Genomic DNA, 19,216 nt, shown 5'->3' with positions numbered 1-19,216 from the left:
ATTCCATTTGTCCTTCGAGCGTAGGTCTTAGAATCCCATTTGAGGAGTCCTCGTCGTTGGCGTAGTCGGTGTAACATTCCACTTGAAAGGTGGCGTCCGCAGGTGTGCGACAGGGGGCGTGTTGGCAGGTAGTAGCAGAGATAAATGCCACCTGCCATATCCAGAGCGGAGGTATGGACAACTGGAAGGTGGCTGCCTTGGGAAGAACTCGGAGGGTAGCTAGCAGCGTACCACTTCATCTGCCAGCTGGAGCAGGTGGCGTGTGGAGAGCTGCGCTCAAAGTTCGTATTACTGGCTCTCGTAATCGTCTTTCCATTTTTTGTCCGCTTTTCGTCGCTGGTTTAAGTAACGTCACGCCGTACGTTCCACGTCTACCATTATCTCAAGCCCTTTGACATGAGAGCTTTGGCATCGCTTCAGACATTGATGAAGACAGAAAATTTGGAGGAGTGGTTCTGACGGCACGTCACCAGCCTCGCTTGATGGCCGCATTTCCGAGTTCGGCACCATTGGTTCCATTGCCACAGCAAGCTCTATAGGATTTGGCGATATGGCCATGCGAGCCCATAACGTGCGCTTTGGGAGATCTTAAAAAATGTCGTCGCTTAGTTTTTGTTTCCTTCTTTTATGACAGGCGCTGCGAACGATATCACGGTACTCCAACCTTGACCAAACAATGCGGCCAAGAACTCCGCTCTCTACGCGACCACCAGGCCCAGCTTCGTGACCTCTAGTACTGTGATTCCAATCGAAAGAACTCTGCTAAAACCATAAAATGGGTGGTGCTGTGACATAGGTGAATATCTCGTGTAAGAGAAATTGGCGTGACGTATTGCGTCATTACAACACCAGTCATTTTATTGATGCTATTCTACCCACCTAGTGGGCTAGCGCGCCACAAAATGCAATAGGAGAACAGGAATCACTTAAAAGGTATTAACCAAAAAACGCCCATGACCTGAATGCCTTTACCACAAGCCTTTTGCCTAAACGCCGTAAACCTATAGACCTTCAACAAAAGGCATTTACCATGAAGGCCTTGACCCTCAAGGCCTTCATCATGAGGACTTTGACCTAAAGACGTTTACGTAGGTCTCCGGCGTCAAAAGAAAACGGCAGATTTTGAGTTCGAGATTTATAGTTTGTATTTTACCGGGATACCACGAAAATCACTTTTTTTGACGCTCGGAAGTTGATGATGATGATGGATTTTTATGGCGCAAGGGCATCTATGGCCAAAGAGCGCCATGGCACAAGGTATTTTTTCAAATTCTCAAGGAGGGGTTGAAGACCCATTTCCCAAGCATTTCACCCTAAAATAATCCGAACACCAGACCAGGGGAAAGCTTGTACCCATTGTGTCACCGGTGGGTACCCGGCGGCACTGGGGATCGAACCCCGCACCTTCCGCATGCGAGGCGGATGCTCAACCACTTCGCCACCGCTGCGGTAACGCTCGGAAGTTATTCCACAAATCACGGCACAAAATATTAGCACAGCTCGGGCGTCGTTTTGTAACATGGTACACGTGCTTTCATGCTCTGCGAGCTCTCCCAGATTCTCATCCGACATCTCCCAGTTAATACGAAAGAAAGCTTTAGAAGTGCATCACCGTTTGTTTTTCAGCGACTGCAGTTAGTAGAGTAAAAAACGACGAATGACGAAGGCCAATTTACTGGGCTGTGGGAAAAAAATGAAGATGGGGCCAATTCGGCACATAAATCGCTAGACATCGTGATATGGGTGCGCCGGTGTATGATTGGAATATTCCCGCGGCGAATTCATTATTAGCCTGACAGATGCTCTAAAGGAAAAAAACCTCTCCCATAACCCTCCAATTAACCTTGTACTGTCCTGCGCTTAGAATTTCGTCCCCTTAGGAAGTAGGTAAGCGATTTCATCAGCTAATCTTAGATTACTACTCTGTTCTCCGTTATCTTCTATCCTCAGCACTTCCTTATTCACTTTTCTGAATACCTCCTACAAACACGCGGATAACAGTAGCGGCAAGATCCTGTCTCCTAGTCGGACACCTTTCCTGATCGGTGTTTGATCACTTCCCTTTTTTGAATGAATATGACCGCCGTTCAACCCCTATGAATATTTCTCCCTACATTTGCATGTGCCTTCTACACCGTGATTGAACAACGCCTGCATCACTGCGGACGTTTCAACCGAGTAGAATGCCGTCTTGTAGTCAATGAAGGGTATATACCGGGTGTTTCACCTAAGATGTTTTGCAGTTTTTAAAAAATACGATTTTTGTTTGTGTTAGTAGCGCGATTGTTTCGATATAGCATCGTCAATGGGTAGCGCATTTTAATACGGTAAGGACAGGCTAACTAGTAGGGTGGTTTTCTTATATGCAATAGTTAACTTTTTATTACTCTCAGTCTCAATAAAGTAACGTTGCTCCTAATTACTGCCCGGCCCCTGAGTATAACATGCTTCATAACCCGCAGTCTTCAATGAGCACGCAAAAGCCCAAATCCGCACCACATAGGCCAGTCTTCACAGATTCAATTAGCTAGGGCGTCGATAAGTAGTCCCTCACAACGATTACTTGCGGTTTTACGGTTAAAGACACCGCAGTACCACTACTACCATGACTAATGTGACAACTATGACAACGCAGGTGTGCAGGCATGCAGTTGTCGAGGCGGAACCAATGAGGCTTGCTTCGTCGCAACAAGCGTGGCATCCAACGGTATGAACTATTACATCTGTTGGCATGGGACGAGATGTACGTTGAGTGCAGCAACAATGTTTTTTCTTAATCGTGCGTGGTGGTACCGGAACAGGCAAATTTACTGAAACACTCACTCGCATGTTTCATTAATAAACGTTTTAAATGAATGCTCTTTGCAATATATTCTAACATTAGTATTTTGAGGGACATATGGCCATGAGTAAACTGCGCCGGAGAGAATTGTCATAACCTAAAACGCAGCTGTCTCTTTTTGCCTTTTTGGAAGTTTCGCTTTCTTGCTGAACATTTTTCATTTTGTTTTAGCCGTTTCTTCTCAACAGTCTTCGGTCATTTCCCATACACGATTTGCCCACCTCAAGCCAACTGTCGTGTGTGCCGTTAGAATCTGAAGACGTGCTATATATTCAGTGGCCTCGGCTATTATCACTGAATTTATGCAGAAGCCGTGCTTGAGCTCCTGTGCGCTGTTTTCTTGGCTATAACCTGCTCCGAAGCCTCAAACACTCAACTACCGCTCAACACAGGCGTTTGCATTCATGCCCGGCAATTTCGGACCAAACATTTAGAAAATTGAAATATTAAGATACTTTTGAGTCGCTTTGGGACGTTAAACTCCCATAAAGCATAAACCAGTTAAGACTCCCATAAAAAACTGATGAGGAACGCTTTTGACGATAAAAGAGCGTTAACAGGAAAAAAAAAATTCCAGACTGCCGTCGGGTGATCGGCAGATATGTTGATTGCTAGAGTGACATCTTTAGAATATATGAAAAAATCGTTTTCACAACTGGTTTCCCGTTCATAAATGCTTTTTTTTTCAGAGCTGCTGGGTTAGTCAAATCTCATGTCCAAATATTTCGAGCAAAAAATTTGAAAATATGAAAAGTGTTAAATATTTTTAAGAAAATATTGAAGGTAGTGATCCATTATTATGATATGTACCAAAGTCTGCAATATATCATTAACACATATAACCATACATCACTAATCGGCTGGAATATTTTTGCTTTCGTCAAAAGCTGCCCCCATTGCTTTACTCTGGCAGTCTTAACTGTTCGAAACTGACTGCCATTGTAAAGCAATGGGCGCAGGTTTGGACGATAGAAAAATCTGCCTGCCGATTGGTGATGTGCGGATATATTGATTGTTATAGCGAAATCTTGCATTAGATGAAAAAAATTGAGTTCCGAAAAGGTTTCCCGCTCAAAAAATGCTTTCGTCCAGATTTGTTGGGTATGTCTGTATCGGTGCAATGCATTCTTCGCTGCAGGCTGTCCCACTACCCGTGCTGCCGACACGTGTACCCTCGGCGTTGCTTAACATCTCTGAACTCTGATAACACCAGGCACATGAGCAGTCAGTCAGCACTGGAGCATTCTTGTACATCCGGAATATACCGCGTCACAGCACCCAAATAGTTTCCAGCGAGGGTTCTTGACGAAGACAGCATTCGACCTGTACGTCGTGACAGCGGCGAGCCGCGACATCATCCTTGCTGGCTATTCAGCGGGCGGCGGCGCTCGTGTTATTCCTCATGCTCGTTATTCCATGACCACCTACATTCCCCTAAACAAGAACCACTCCCACAAGTCCCGCAAGACGCCAATGACACCCTACGACCATAGCAACGGAGCACGAAACAGAAAACACAGCATTCGAGGATTCCTCAAGAAATCTTTCCCCCGTTACCGTGAACATCTGAGCAACAACAGCCTTGAAAAACCACAACGCCATAGCTGCAACTGTAACAAATACAGAAAGACGAAACGCAAGCACCTCAACTACGGACGCATTCGCAAACACCTCAGCCACAATGTGCAAAAAGCACGAGTAAGCACAACAACAAAAGCAACTCCGGCCAACAACAAGAACTTCTATCCTACCGCAACTTGCCAGGACACTCAATGGCGATCATGTTCGCGCCTCGGCAGCTACAGCGCAATCCAGCAATGGACACACAATCTACTCAGCGTCGACATGCCTTCCATCATCACGGCTTGCCTTTGCTGCGGGGGAAGAGAGTAAGGTGAGTAAATCTGAAATCCAGCTGCGTCGAGCAGTCCGTTTCAGCATAAAACCCCAAGAATGTGGAGCGATGCACTGTTCAGACTTCTGTTCTGGAACCACGTCGTCGAAGGAGACAACTCTCATTATATAAGACAACAAAGACGATTTAAGCGTGGTTAGACAAAATGCGCATTGGATGCGTTCCCACTTCGGTCTCTATTTCGGTTCGAGGCTTTAAGACGGCAATGTGAAGCAGTGTTTTCTGGATATACAGCGCGTGAACGGAAGTTGATACATGTAGTATCGGAAGTTGATGTATGTAGTATTGTAGATGGTTCCCTCTCATAGGCTCCTGTCTTCCTTAATTTTCACTCTTCCTCATAATTATTTCCCCTTGCCGCGTGGTGCCCCGGGCTCCAGCTCTGACTTCAGCAGATACGGTGCTGCTGGCTCCTTTCACTTTCTCCCGAATAGCACCACTACGCCAACGCACCACTTATCGAACACCACAGTAATTGATATCATGCCTTGTCACGTTTCGTATAGTGAAAGAACTATGATCTATCTACCCAGCGTTTCGAGGACTCCAAAAAATTTTTCAGATTTCGGTACCACCCCCGCTTCGAAGTTTAGCCTGCTGCGGCTGCGCCAACGCCTGATACAACACAAGCCGGAATCCGCTGGTGACGTGAATCTGCTTGTGGAGCCACAGCTATCCCCCTCCGCTGACTGCCCACAGCTTTGTGTGCAGAGCGCAAGGTGTCTGTAGAAGTTGCGGGACTTCCGGTGCAGGGCGTCCGTCCCGGCACTATTAATTTTCCTCATGCCGACAGCAGGCAGTGCGGTGGCCTCACTGCGCGACACGCGCGGCTGCTTCTGCTCATTCGTGGAGCCTCATGGACACACACAGATCCACACGCACAACAGACAACACCGAACAATGGAGCAGCTTCGCTACAGCACTACACTACTGCACCTCTGGCATACCACAACAGGGCACCTATCCAACCACAACCACCCATGCTACAAGATACCAGCAAGCAACGCTGACAACACGCTCTAACCACCGCACTTCTACATTCAGAGCACTAATCCATGCCATCCACGACAGCCCCAGCCTGTTTAATCACTGTTGCAGAAGTGTCAGCACCACAAATCTACATAGAACAAATGTCACAACCGCACGAACATCACCCAAAACGACAGCCACATAGAGTCAGTGTTCAATCCCGAGTTCACCGGCAACCGCACTAACCGTGACGCAAACTCTAATGCCTCTTTTTCAAGTGAAGGCGTAACTTTATGAGCCGTAAGATATGAACATTAATAACGCCACCAAGGATTCATTATTTACAGTACCGTAACCGTTTTGTCACTTCGTCAGCATCGTCCAAAACTCGCCGCGGGGCAGATTCTTGTGAATCACGTCCAATCAGGTCCTGCTGCCCCTCCTCATGCGGGCCGATATCTAGAAGAGGACGGTGGCACTTCTAATGCTCATGCCTCACGACGCAACGTTCCAAACACAGACCACAGCACATACAACACAGCCGGAGATAGAGACAAATTCGTCCTCCGCGTTTCTCAGCGTCATAACCTGGACAGCTTTCACGATCTCTACAGTTTAGCAGTCACACAAGTACAGCAACGGTCAACGCTCAAAGGGTAATAGCAGAGAACCGCCATAGCACGTAGCACAAACCAACCATAGAGCAACCACGTACCACAACCATTGAAACTTTCAGACCAGCACTTGCTGCCTCTGGCCTGCTTTCACGACCAACACTATCGTGACTCAATGCCTCGCTCTTGGAGCTTTCAATGTGCTACCCCTTCTATTCCTCATAGCTGCGCCAATTGCTGCCGTCACGTTGAGAATTCAGAACGCAGTGTCAACAGTCACAGCCACGCATCGCATACAGATTGCTGTCTTCAATGGCCAGAACATCTGTCAAGACAGCCACCGGCTACAAGACGTCCCAGAAGCAAGCGAAACTCAACCGCCGATTGCCGTCTTAACGTAGCGGTACCAGAAGCAGGAACTACAAGTTATATCGGGTAGTTGCGACAGCCACTCAAAGCACCTTCACGGCGCCCAGCGCACGCCGTTGCCGGCGCTCTGCAAGCTACAGTACTACGATTACTGGAATGGAAGCGGACCAGCTGCTGCACCTGCTACTCTGCGACAGACGTTGCGGTGAGTCATGCCCAACAAATATCTAAGCGTGCTAGCCCAGCGGTGCTTGATTGCAGCACAATCGTCGCTTCCGGCTGTTATACAGTGCTAAAATATTCTGAAAGCACATTTTCGAGATTCAGTCGCCAAGTTTTCATGGAAATTTTTGACACTTAGGCTAATTATACCTGTTCAAGTGAAGGTGAACCGACATTTTTGTAAATAGGCTTAGCGAGATGGATTCTGCCGCGTTTAATTACCAGTGTTGGCGCACATCAGAAAAGAGATGTCTTTTAAGCTTGGAAGGTTTTCTACTTTCTAATAAGATGTTTTCTGACGGCTTAAGCTGCGAAATATGCCAGCTCTACCTCGCAAATATACCGCATCCAAATTTCAGGGCCCGGCTTAGGGCCACCATGCGCAAAGATGAGATTCACACACCTCTCAGCGATCTGGCTTTTAACGATGGTCCCATATATGAGGGACGGCGTAGTGAATGGCTTTTTTTCTGGCTGTTAACGACGATCACATATATGACGCTGCAAGGCTTAATGGCACACCTTGATAGGCCACCTTGAGTCTTCAACGTAGCCTTACATCAAACAGCACGGTGATTTTCGCATTTCGCCTCCGGATAAATACGGCCGCCGCAGCCTGGACTGAATGCGCGACTTTGAGACCAGAAGCCTAACGCTAAACTGACTAACCCAAAGCGGCTACTTAATTTCTAATAGTTAACTTTTTAAGGATAAAAATTAGGAGCCTTGTTTCAAATGCAAAATTGTAGTCGGCCGTTGGTGATAACCATATCATGTTTTCGAATTCAGAAAACGCGATTGCCTTGGGTGGTATGGCAGGACATTTTGGCAAGCGCTGAAAGATGTTATCATGGCTCAACCGCATTCACTATATCGGACGAACGACACTTGTATAACGCTGTTTCAATCTGTGCTGAATTCCACATTCGTGAGCGTACTCTAAAATATACCAGATTTGCTGAAACGTAACCAAGTGTTTAGAGCAGTGGGGGCCCCAAGTTTGGGCGCACGAATTAGGGCCACCGATGAGCAGCGATGAGATTCACATACCTCTTAGCGATCTAGCTTTTAACAACGGTCACATATATGACGCCGCAAAAAAGTTCCTTTATTTCGTAAAAATGTCATCCGAAGCACCCGATTGAGTTCATTGTCCAGGACCCCAGCGGTGGCAGACACCAAGCGGTCTTTTAACGGTCTGGCTAGCCAGGCCCGCTTCTCAGGCATGGGCCGTGGGATTAGAAAGCAGGTTAGCGCACCTAATTTCTGAACGCCCAGCTGTTCCACCCTCCATTATACGCGGCCGCAAACGTGATGAAACAATCACGACTCCTAGTTAACAAGCCTTATCAAGCCTTTAATGTCAATGCAAAGAGATAGATGTCAATTAATAAACCATGAGGCTCGTGTGAAAGTGAATGAAGCGTTCATTGTTTTTCCGAAACGTCATGATTATAACAGGAAACTCTATGTACTGATGTGTACGGTTTCCTTTTCCCCATATTTCCTTACATTCAACAGCCATATTTAGGTGCTGTGCTGAGGCCTGGACGCCTACAACGGCTGACAGATAACGGAGTGTCAGCAAGCCAACATGGAGACATCAGCGCGGAAGCTGTGGTCAATTGGCGTAGGCAGCCCAACACGCCTGCTTCGAAGCGGCCAGGCCTGAATATCAGCTGTTGCCACAACTACCGTAGCAGACGAACGAGCCAACCAATGGCTCGAGTTTCTGGGCTGAGCTGTGGACACCGGCATCGCCCCATGCGACCTGATACAGTCAAGCAGCATGTCCCCCGTACGCCATCGCTTCGAGTCCCCGGTCAACGCTCGAGAAAGGTGAAGAGTCTTTACACAGACCTATGTATGTGCTCCGCAGGCCCCTCATGAATGCACGCCCTGCACAATAATCGCATACCAAGTGTTCTGTCCTTGATTTCTCGTTGTATATTCTGTACTAGCCATTATGTCTTGTATTACCGTTCTTAAAACACGTTCTGATCAAATTCATGCAACAACCTTTGAGCATACATGACCACAAGTAAGCGCAGTCTCTTGTATATACGGCAGCTGGACAAGGTGTAGCAGAGGTAATCTATGCTGTAATTCTGAATGCACCCGTACAACTACAAATACGTAGGACATGCTGCGCTGTGTTGTGCAGTGTTGTGCTTCCCCGCCGCGGCAGTACAGACGGCAATCGACGCGCTCGTCCACCGTTGCTTTCTGACGCCGGTATTGACAAGGGCGTTCCTTCAGTGTACCGTTGTCACCAACTGCATGGGGCACGAGCACGAAAGCGCACATGTTCGCTTCCATGTATTTGGCCTTTTTGTTCGTATTTGTTTGCACAACGCCTGCGGTGATTGCTTTATATGCTTGCGGACTGGCGTTGGTACGTATACAACGTGGCTGCGGCGCTCCGGCGATGGGGCTTTCTCTGGCTGTTGCTGCTCGTAGCTCTCACGAGTTGAGTTGGCCCAATTAAGGCGTGCTAGGCTGTATGTGTTGACTGTTTGTTACCTTTGGCGCTTGTATGTTGCAACACTTCGTCACTCTGCCTGTGTTTCGTAAACCTCGGTTGGCAGATGACGAAGTGGAGAGCGGGAAATCCTCCTCTCCAGTTTCATGAAAGTTGAGAAAGAGGAAAACTGAGGGAAGGTGGGAGGCTTGAGTGGCGAGAGTGTTCGTAGTTCGCACCACCTGCAAGTAATGAGCGAGCAACTGCATCCTTCAAGCCGCAGAGCCAGAGATATAACTAACGAAACCTTATTACGAATGAGGGCAGTGCTGTGGTCAAAACATGTATTAGAGATATGGTATTGCGTCTCGGCTACAGCGAACAATTCTGGCCCCACAACTCTCTTCGAGCGAACGAGGGGACGCTATAAACAGGGCCTGCAGTCAGAAAGTGCAGTTTCTTACAAGAGCTCTGAGTGTGTCCAAGGCTTTGTGATACCCTCACCTCACTTACCACGCAAAGAACGCAACAGCTCAAACAAAGTAGAAACAGAAAAAGATGAGAAATGCGGCCGTCATAAATGCAAGCCTTGAAAGGCTACGCCTTGCATTGGTGGAAAGTGCAGTGAGCTTCGCGTTACCGCGCTTCCATGTCCGAGCACGGACTGGAGGGATCGACGGCTGCCGTCGATAAATGGGAAGGCTCGCAAGGGGCATTCCTTTGGAAGCTACGTTCAAGTAGGTTGAAGGCACGACACAAACTAGCCTCAATGCTGCATTTTTTTTATTCCACGAGTGTGCTAATAGGAATAAGCTTAGAGGGGGATGGTGATGGCAGGCGTCTTGTTCGCCGAGTGGCTTGTTGACTTTCACTGTGACGGAAAGAAAAATAAAACGCCCTGGTAGTGTTCGACGTGAGCGTGGTGCACAATGTGCTGCCTTTCCTGACCAGAAAGGTAAGCCACTTGACCTAGGCAATAATTAACGCACTCAAGGTTTCCTGTCGCTCGCATGCCACAAGCGCATAACACCAGTCTGGCGTGGCAGACCGGTTGCCGAAGTATCAGTTCAGATCCCTCTGTTCCCAGTGGCGTTGATTTTGCTCAGTGTGGACTGCATCAAAAATTGTTTCGATGTTTATGAACATAGGAACGGTGTAGGACGCTGTGGAAAACACATGTTGTCGCCCGCATGTGGATAAGTTGCAATGCGTCGACGATGCACAGCTCAGCTGACCGCACCTGACGTTCAATAGCATGATCTTGCTTGTGCGCCTGATGACGCCGACATGGCAGAGCCATACAGGTGCGAACGTAATAGAAGGCGCTGTTACGTTGTAGAGGGTGCGCATGCACCAGTTGTAATAAACGCTCGCACCACGATTTCTTTCTTGGCCCCCTAAAGCAGCAATCGGTAGCAACGAAGTCGGCAAAGGGGAACTGACTGCGCTGGATTGCTTAGAAAGTTCCGTAACTTGGCAAGCGTACATCGAAATGTTTTTTAGGAAGAAAAACCGCGCTATTGGCTCTCCATTTTTGGGTGTCACATAGGAAGTCCACATGCTACAAATATTGGATATAATTAACGTAGTCCACATGACCATCATGTTCGTTATAAAATAAGTCGACTGTATTTCGACAACTGAGGTTCTTTTTGGGCAGGCACCTAAGCCCCCGAAGTACAGCCGGGAATTTTAAAATGGCCACAGCCGAAGACAGCGCCCCTGATGCAGCCTGTTATTCCCATCGAGACCTGAAGCCATCAATTAAAATGTTGTGAAAACCAACTACGCTCGTTGTCTATGAAGTTCGAGGGCGATAGTCATGATACCCACTTGACGGGCCTCGCTAAGTACGCAACGGCTCCTGCAGTAGGGGGATGTTCTGGAATCGACGGTTACGACAACGACTTGGCTGATGCAACTAATGCTTGAAAAATTTATCTTCCACAAGCGTATATCATGGAAAACTACGCCATTACCGCGTCATATTTCTTACTTTCCTTTTAGCCACCCTATCAGTGTTCCACCTAGAACGTCCCTCGCAATTGCTATATTGGCTTTCTGAGTAGCTTTTTATCCGTTTCGCTAGCCCTACCTGCCCTAAATTGTTATGGGAATGACCCACCTTCTGAAACTTCAAAGGACTATGAACAGACCAATTTATCTCTTGCAGCCTCCTGGATGGTGCACATTGTGGCACTGGGCTTGGTGGTGGTCGTGACCTGTACCATCGTCACCTGCTGCACCACCACAAGGAATCTAGCGGCGACATGTCCGCTTGGGGAGGCGGTATCATTCCCTGGGGCTGCCTGCATCGCGAACATTGTGCTGAGTGTCAGGTCTGCGGGGCTGTGGAGTCTACCGAGTGTCACGTCCAGGCCAGCACTATTCCTCTTTCGCATGCCGGGAGTACTCGGGGCCGCCGGTTCACTCCCATAAGTGCGCTGCTCCTGTTCTTCATGCCAGTGGCGCCTTCTACAGCTACGTCACCGCATTCACTCGGGAAACACAACAGGCAGACGTGGGAAGACTAGACAGCACCCTCCGACGTACAAGCAGCCACAACCTCATTGGGACCTGTACAGCGACACCCAAGCGTCAAGTTAACTTCACCGACACACATTTATTCAACGCAAGTCGACAGATGCATCCAGTCACGCAACAGTTTTAGAACTACAACCACCACTGCACGTAACGGAGGGCCAGTATACGAACAGAATCGTCAATTTGGAGAATATCGTTTCCCAATAGGGCGACGTTTAGCTCGAGGTGAACGCAGAGGCGCCCATGCGCTGTGCTATGTCAGAGCGTAGTAAAAAGAACCCTAGATGGCATGCAGTTCCCTCGACTACGGTGCCTTGCAGCCCAAGTGCCGCTTCGGGACGTCAGATACCGTGCAGTTTGAACAGACAAATGAGCCTAAAAACGGGCGACTTGGACAGACACTGCCTGAAATACCCCGAGCGCTGCATCACAACGCCAGCGTGGGTCACAGTTTGTCCGGCATCGCTACAGTGGGCCGATTCGAGGAGATAAATGACGCCACCTGAAGACGTCGATAACAGGTACGTTGATTGTCTCTGCACTCTTAGAAATTCCCTCAAACCTCAAAGCTGGAACTTCAGGCTAACACGGCGCCTTGGTGAAAACGGTACGCTGGTGGAAAGTACCGGACTTTGTGTCCAGTTCAGCTCTGACTTTGAGAAAAAGTTTCCGAAAGATTTCCTCTTATATGCCAAATTCTGATACGAAATCCAACGCTGCTGCACTGTGGCGGCGCGTATTACCATTCCGCACTAAGCGTTCCTCTCATTGAAGGAATCGTCTAGTCAGCACAACTATAGCTAGGATCTGTTGTTATTGCAGGAATGTATTCGTTATCTAACGACAACGAAACAGCAGTTCGTATCAAAGGCGAGTGGTGGGCATACACCGTTGTGGGGCCTACAATAAGTCAGAAAACAAATCACGAATTTTGCGCAGAAGCTTGGCGTCTGTGAGTGGTTTTGTGGAAAACCAAAAAGATGTAATGGGGATGATACTGTAACCTGCAAAGAGATCATTCGTCTAGGGTTCCTTCTTTCTTGTAGAAAACTTGCTGGCTCTTTCATTCTTACAAGCAGTTTCCATCTATACAGTAATCAGGGCTCCTGATCAGGCCCCAAGTCCGTGTCATACTCAAACCGCTCCTTTTTTCGCAAGCTTATGTGATCCGAAAACCAATTTTCGGCCACTTTTGCTTTTATCAGCCTACGGGAATCAGTGCACAAAAAAACTGCGCACTGCAAAGAAAGAGCGCCCGGAGCGCTGAAGTATCAACTTTTAAAACAGCGAGTGTTACTCCAGTTAATAACCAGAACGTATCTGTGGCAAGAAAAACAGTTATATGCGAAGTGGTAACCCCAACAGCCTGGGCCTAAAAATCAACCCGCACTTTCCGTCGCAGGTTTGCGAAGAGAATGGAGGCGACCTCAAGTGTCATCACTCCACCATGGTTCAGCGAGCGCGGCAGTAGTGGTACCGTACCGCATTTGACAGTGATTATGGTGAGTTTTCTCTTGGTACAACCAGTTTCGCTGAAAAATAGTGAAGAAAGTAAGGTTAGTTGGTTCTTGTATTCGGTTTTGTGGCGCACACAAAGCTGAGGTTATATTAGTTAAACACAAGATTGAAAAATAACCAAAATTACCCGGCTCATTTATTTAGAATGATAGGGCTCCTCCCTTAGCACAGCTTTTATGTGCAACTCATGACTATTGGGACACGGAATAGGTGCGCATAGCAAGCGGATTTGAGAGACTTTCGGGTCACCAGTGTTGGGTTATTTTCAGTGCAACTTTCTTCCACACTAATATGGAGCCTGAAGGTCTGAGTAATCTGAGTGCGTTCTTCCTCGAAATTCACAGTCCTTTATAAATGCCGCACCCTGAAATCGTCTCCTACGTGCATTCATGAGGCGCTTAATTTTGCATCCTAGGCATTCAGACTGTCTTATATAAGTATATGTCTCCATTTTCCTAGAATATCAGCGCACGTAGGAATTCACACAATTGCTAAATTTAAGGCATCCCGAACATGACGCAAATCAGCCCGGTATCTTACTCAGGTTGTCAGTACTCAACAAGGCTGACGTTCATCTTTTCGCAGGCTTTCATATGGTCTACGCTCAGCGCCACGTGAACAAGCGCTTGTGAACGTAATACATCGACGGCATACACCTGGACTCCAGGATGCTCCACGCAGCGGGAAAAAGATATCTTGGAGCCATTTCTTGGAAGAAGTGTGCAACATGCAAAAAAGTCGTCTCGGCGGGACTTTCCGTGAATCTTGTCCGTTTCGGCTGAGAAGTCTGCCAATCTCGACGGCAAGAGCCTGCGGCACTTTTCTTGTTCCACACGATTCAGAGCCGACGACTGCAAAGCTCCAAGACCATCGCAAGAAACATAACCACAAAAAGAGCACGAAACTCGGCGGTCGCTGCTTTTACCTCCAGTACTCGGCGGTTGTCACGTGATGTCCACAAAATAACAGCAGCACGAGATCAGCGACGAGCAAAACTCACTGCAAAACACAAGACCCACCACAGTCAAAACTGATAAAATAAGAACGCAGCTACCGCTAACACGAAAACGCACAAAATCACAGCACTTGCCACAGTACAACGCTAACGGTGCCAATCATACTACATACCACAATTTACTTCAACTTGGTGCACATATCGACAATGCACCCCATCAGCACACTCACTACACGACACCTGCAGCCTCTCGCCTCCCCATAAGTCGAGGCACAACCATCGCGACTCCATTTCTCCCTGTGAAGGCTTCTAGTGGGGTGCCCCTTCTATTCCTCATGTCGGCGCCTAGAGTTTGCCCAGCTGCTGAAGATTATGTCACTGTTCTTTCATGAATCCGGTACCCCCGATGCCATGTGGCATTGCGCCTTTGAGATGGCAAGTTAGCCTACTCCAATGTCTCCACCATTCTTTAAAAAGATCTGCAGTTACTTGACCCTAGCCTACGTCATTTCTCTGTTGCGATGATTGTGAGGCTTTCTACTTCATCCGTCCTTACATGTGGGACGTTTCGTTCCTTTCATCACCGTCGTTACTATTGCGGCGGGAACAATATTATTCTAAATTATGGGCAACTTCGAGGTTTTTCTAGGTTCATGTATCGTCATGTATCGTACAGATGGTAGTCTCCATGACAGTTCCTTTCCGTAATTCATGTGACGTACAAAAGTTTTTATTGCAGCTTTTCTCACCGTCCTAAGCATTTCCATCATGTCTACAGCCATGCGTCAGTTCATTCTTGCTCAAATCAGTTTTAAATTCTGCAGTTGTCGTGTCCTCATTTCCTCTGATTTCGGCGCGCACGAATCAAGTTTTGGTTTCGATTTCATATTTTTCAGTTTAATATGGGTCTGCTTGATATTTTGAAACCGCTTCCTCGGTCGGATACAAAATGCTGCAGAAATACGGTGCGATCAGTACCTAAAAATGTTGGAAAAACCGCCGGTGTTGTCTGTAACAACACAAATTTTGGCCACACAAGGTTACCGCGATTATGGCTACCAATACGAGGATAATCACGTACCTGCTACATCTACAAAAAAAACAGGACGACCGCAACTACAACCTCGTGCATCCGAACATTACTACAGCCATCATATCAACAGGCGCCCAAAACATCTCTGGGGAGAAGGAGAATCACGAATAGGACATCTACCCTGAGACCACCGACGGCGACTGTATTGGCCGCAACCAGTACCAGTACCAATCAAGGTTTCACAAGCGGCGTCATCAAAAACGATGCGAAAACGTCGGAACAACGCGAGAACCACAAGCCAGTCCGTCCGACGGGCTGCCTGCAGTAATCCTGAGAAAACAGACAAGGCTTACGTGCTCTCGGCCTGGACCTCCACGGAAAAAAAAATCGAGGTGAGTACCTCCTAAGGTAACCAGGACGGCTCAGTTTTCGCCATTCAGACATTTCTGTCTTGTCACACTCCTAGCTTTCACAACATTGGGGTCCTCCTCGTTGAAATAGGTGCAGTGTATGTGCGATATCGCACTGGAATACAATAAATATTTTCAGGCTGCGCTCATGCCTCTCTCTTACACACGCAGATCTCATTTGATGAGGAAAATGCCCTCATTAGGCATTTTTTACGATGGTCGAGTTCTGGCGGAGATGAAATGCAAAGATCCCAGTGCGTTGCGAGACGCTAGAGTATGTTAAACCCCACTTGGTTCTTAGTGAGCAATTTTCTGCGGTATCTCTCATCGTCCATAAGTACAGCCTCGTTCGGGCTGTTATCCTCACATGATTGGGAAGAAAATATGACCATGTAAGGGATGTTGTCCCTTTCGTGCTTAGTAAAACAAGCCGTTCTCCAACATTGCCGCTGATATTGCCGCGCATGACCACCTGTATTTCATTCTGTGCTGTGTTCTCCACTCCACGAACAGTACCGCATTCGTTGCAGCCTTATTTCCCGAGACGCTTTATTACCACGCACGACTGGCAGGAGTTACCTGCACCCTGCTACCACTTCGTTGTTATCGTGCGCAGTAGTCCAATCAATAGTGTTCACCCACTGCATCTTCGAGCACAGCTCCAACTGGCTGCTCTCAACTGAGGACGAGGAGGAAGGCAGTATTTAATGGCGATTTATGAATGCCTAATTAAGCCACCGACATGCACACTGATTTTTAAAACCACTCAGTTCTGTTTACGGGGACGCGCACAGCCACAAGGGCGGAACACCAACGTATTCCGTCCCGTCTTATTAGTCGAAGCTCCCAAAGAAATTGTAGACCACTAAAAGCAATAAAAAGGCACCATTAAAATAGCTGTTAGCTGCGGAACAAGCGCTCCCCGGCAGGCTACAAGGTGAATCGCTGCGCGTGTGTATGCCGGCAACGCTAAGCGTTTAGAGTGGAAGCAGAGCGTGGTGAGAGCAAGATGTTGGCAACGTTGAAAGCAAAGCTACAGCACATGGTCGGTGCTGAACCAATGGTAGCAGTATAAGAAGCCAGAATACCTGTCACGAGGTGCGGCTGCTGGCCCATCCGGTCACGTGACAGCCAGCCTACGTCGCCCTTGTGTAGAGCGGTCGAGCAGTGCGCACCACTCAGTCTGAGCGGTTCTACCTCGGCTCAATGCTTCCTTCAATAACTTTGCAACTGCTGCTAGCTGTGCCGCTTTATCTGCAGTTCAGTGCACTGCTCGAGAGTTTTGCACAGTGGTAACGCATAATACACGTTCTGCACGTGCATGCTCTGGAATTGCTTCGTCGCTCCGTCCTTACAACTTTGTCGAGGACTGTAGACAAGTGTGCAACCTACCACCATTTACCGGCAACACCGCAATAGCTATCGCTGTTATCGCGTCCCTAAAGTGCCTTGTCTGATCGAATGGTCGCCACCAGGAGCAGATGGCCGCGCCGGAGAGGTTTTCATAGGGCCTTCTTTCAAGAAACAGGCAAGCGAAACGGACGTTTTAAAGAAATACGCATCCCTCCTGTCTCACTATGTTTCGGCTGTAATAGGGCAGGTCCGCTTACTACGAACTTCAGATTCAACGAAAGCAATCAGCGTGACTTCCAGGTTGTTTACAACTGGGCTGCACTGCAGTCATGAGAGAAACATAAGCACCACTGAAGTAAATTCTTTGCCGCTCATCGCATCGTGAGCTACATTTCAAAGGTAAAATAAGAGAGAAATGTGTGGTTTGCCAAGTGTCTCAGGACAGTAATGACTTGTTGCGTTGTTATTGCAGGTCACGACAAGACGCCAACCGAGCACCGAATCCGGCTGAGTCAACGCTCTCGTGACACCTGGACAAGTCCGCGCAAAAACACAAGCAAGGCTGGAAGATCTCCACCACGCCAGGATTTACTGTGCTTGCGAATCAGTTGAGTGGCACTCCTATTATTCTTCATGCGGGCGCCCACAGCTGACTTTGCGACAGCGCCAATGTTCTTCCCCTCAGAGACAGCACTTTTTATCGACACAACATGGCACTAAAAACGATGCGCAGCACGCAGACAGAAAAAACTTATCAGAAACTTAACCACTTATTAGAAAAAAACTGTGAAGTAACAGCACAGAAAGATGAAAAAGCTTCAACGAGTGTTTCCACGATATCACAGACAGCAATCACGCACTGGTGTGTGCCGCCTGCCATCAGCGCCAAAAACGCACATTCCAGAAAGTTCAGGATAACTGACACAGCCAGGACAGCTACCCGACATCCTAAGCACACATGAGAAGACGCTGCGGCCCAGCCACATAAACTCGCACCGGTTCCATGAGTATAATAGCACAGGTCCCACAGAGGTACAACACACATCTTCAAAGGTAACCGGCTCAAGAGGACACGTCACCTTTTATGGCCACAGAATGCTACTGCTGCGACGACGACAATGAAGACCAAGACAACGGCGCGCACTATCAACATGCCCTCTGAAATTGACGCCGCATGAAGAACCGCAATCTCGGTGACCCCCGTTTTATCCTGTAGTGCGTCTAACGCAATGGCACTACCAGCACCCAACAACGTCTGTACAGCCATGACCATCGATTGTCGTAATGCACATCACGCATTGCACTCCGAAGTCTTTCCCGTTCAGACTGCAGGGCCCGACGACAGATTCTCCCTGGTGCTGTGCGACGGTAACTACGGTGAGTTCATGGATTGCTTGTCGATTTTCTTCAACGATCCCAAACATTGTGAAAAAATTCCGTTTGTGCTTGTTGGTATAGATATTGACCGAGCGGCATTAACGTCACCTCTGATTTATTCTCGCTTGAATGGCGAAAGCTGCGCTTGCGATAATAAATTATGATTGGTTGTTGTGGAAAGGAAAATGCGCAGTATGTGTCTCACATTTCGGCGGACATCTGAACCTCGCCGTAAGAGAAGGAATAAAGGAGGGACTGATAGAAGAAAAGTTTAGTTTAGTTATGGAGGTTTAACATAGTTTATGGGGGTTTAACGACCCAAAGCACTAAGGCTATGAGAGACGCCGTAGTGAAGGACTGCGGGAATTTCGACCACCTAGGATTGTTTAACGTGCACTGACATCGCGCAGTACACGTGCTTCTAGAATTTAGCCTCCATCGAAATTCGACCACCGCGGCCGGGATCGAACGCGCGTCTTTCGGGCCAGCACTCGAGCGCCATAGCCACACAGCCACCGCGGCGGCTCTGTTAACATCAATGAATTTCACACATGCTACTGCACGTAACTCCGCTTTCATCTTACACTCCACAGAAGTAATTCCCTGCTCGAACGACAGGCGGTTTACGCCAGGC

This window comes from Amblyomma americanum, chromosome 10 (genome assembly GCF_052857255.1).
Source record: "Amblyomma americanum isolate KBUSLIRL-KWMA chromosome 10, ASM5285725v1, whole genome shotgun sequence".
Lineage (NCBI taxonomy): Eukaryota > Metazoa > Arthropoda > Arachnida > Ixodida > Ixodidae > Amblyomma > Amblyomma americanum.
This window is presented reverse-complemented; position numbering follows the sequence as displayed.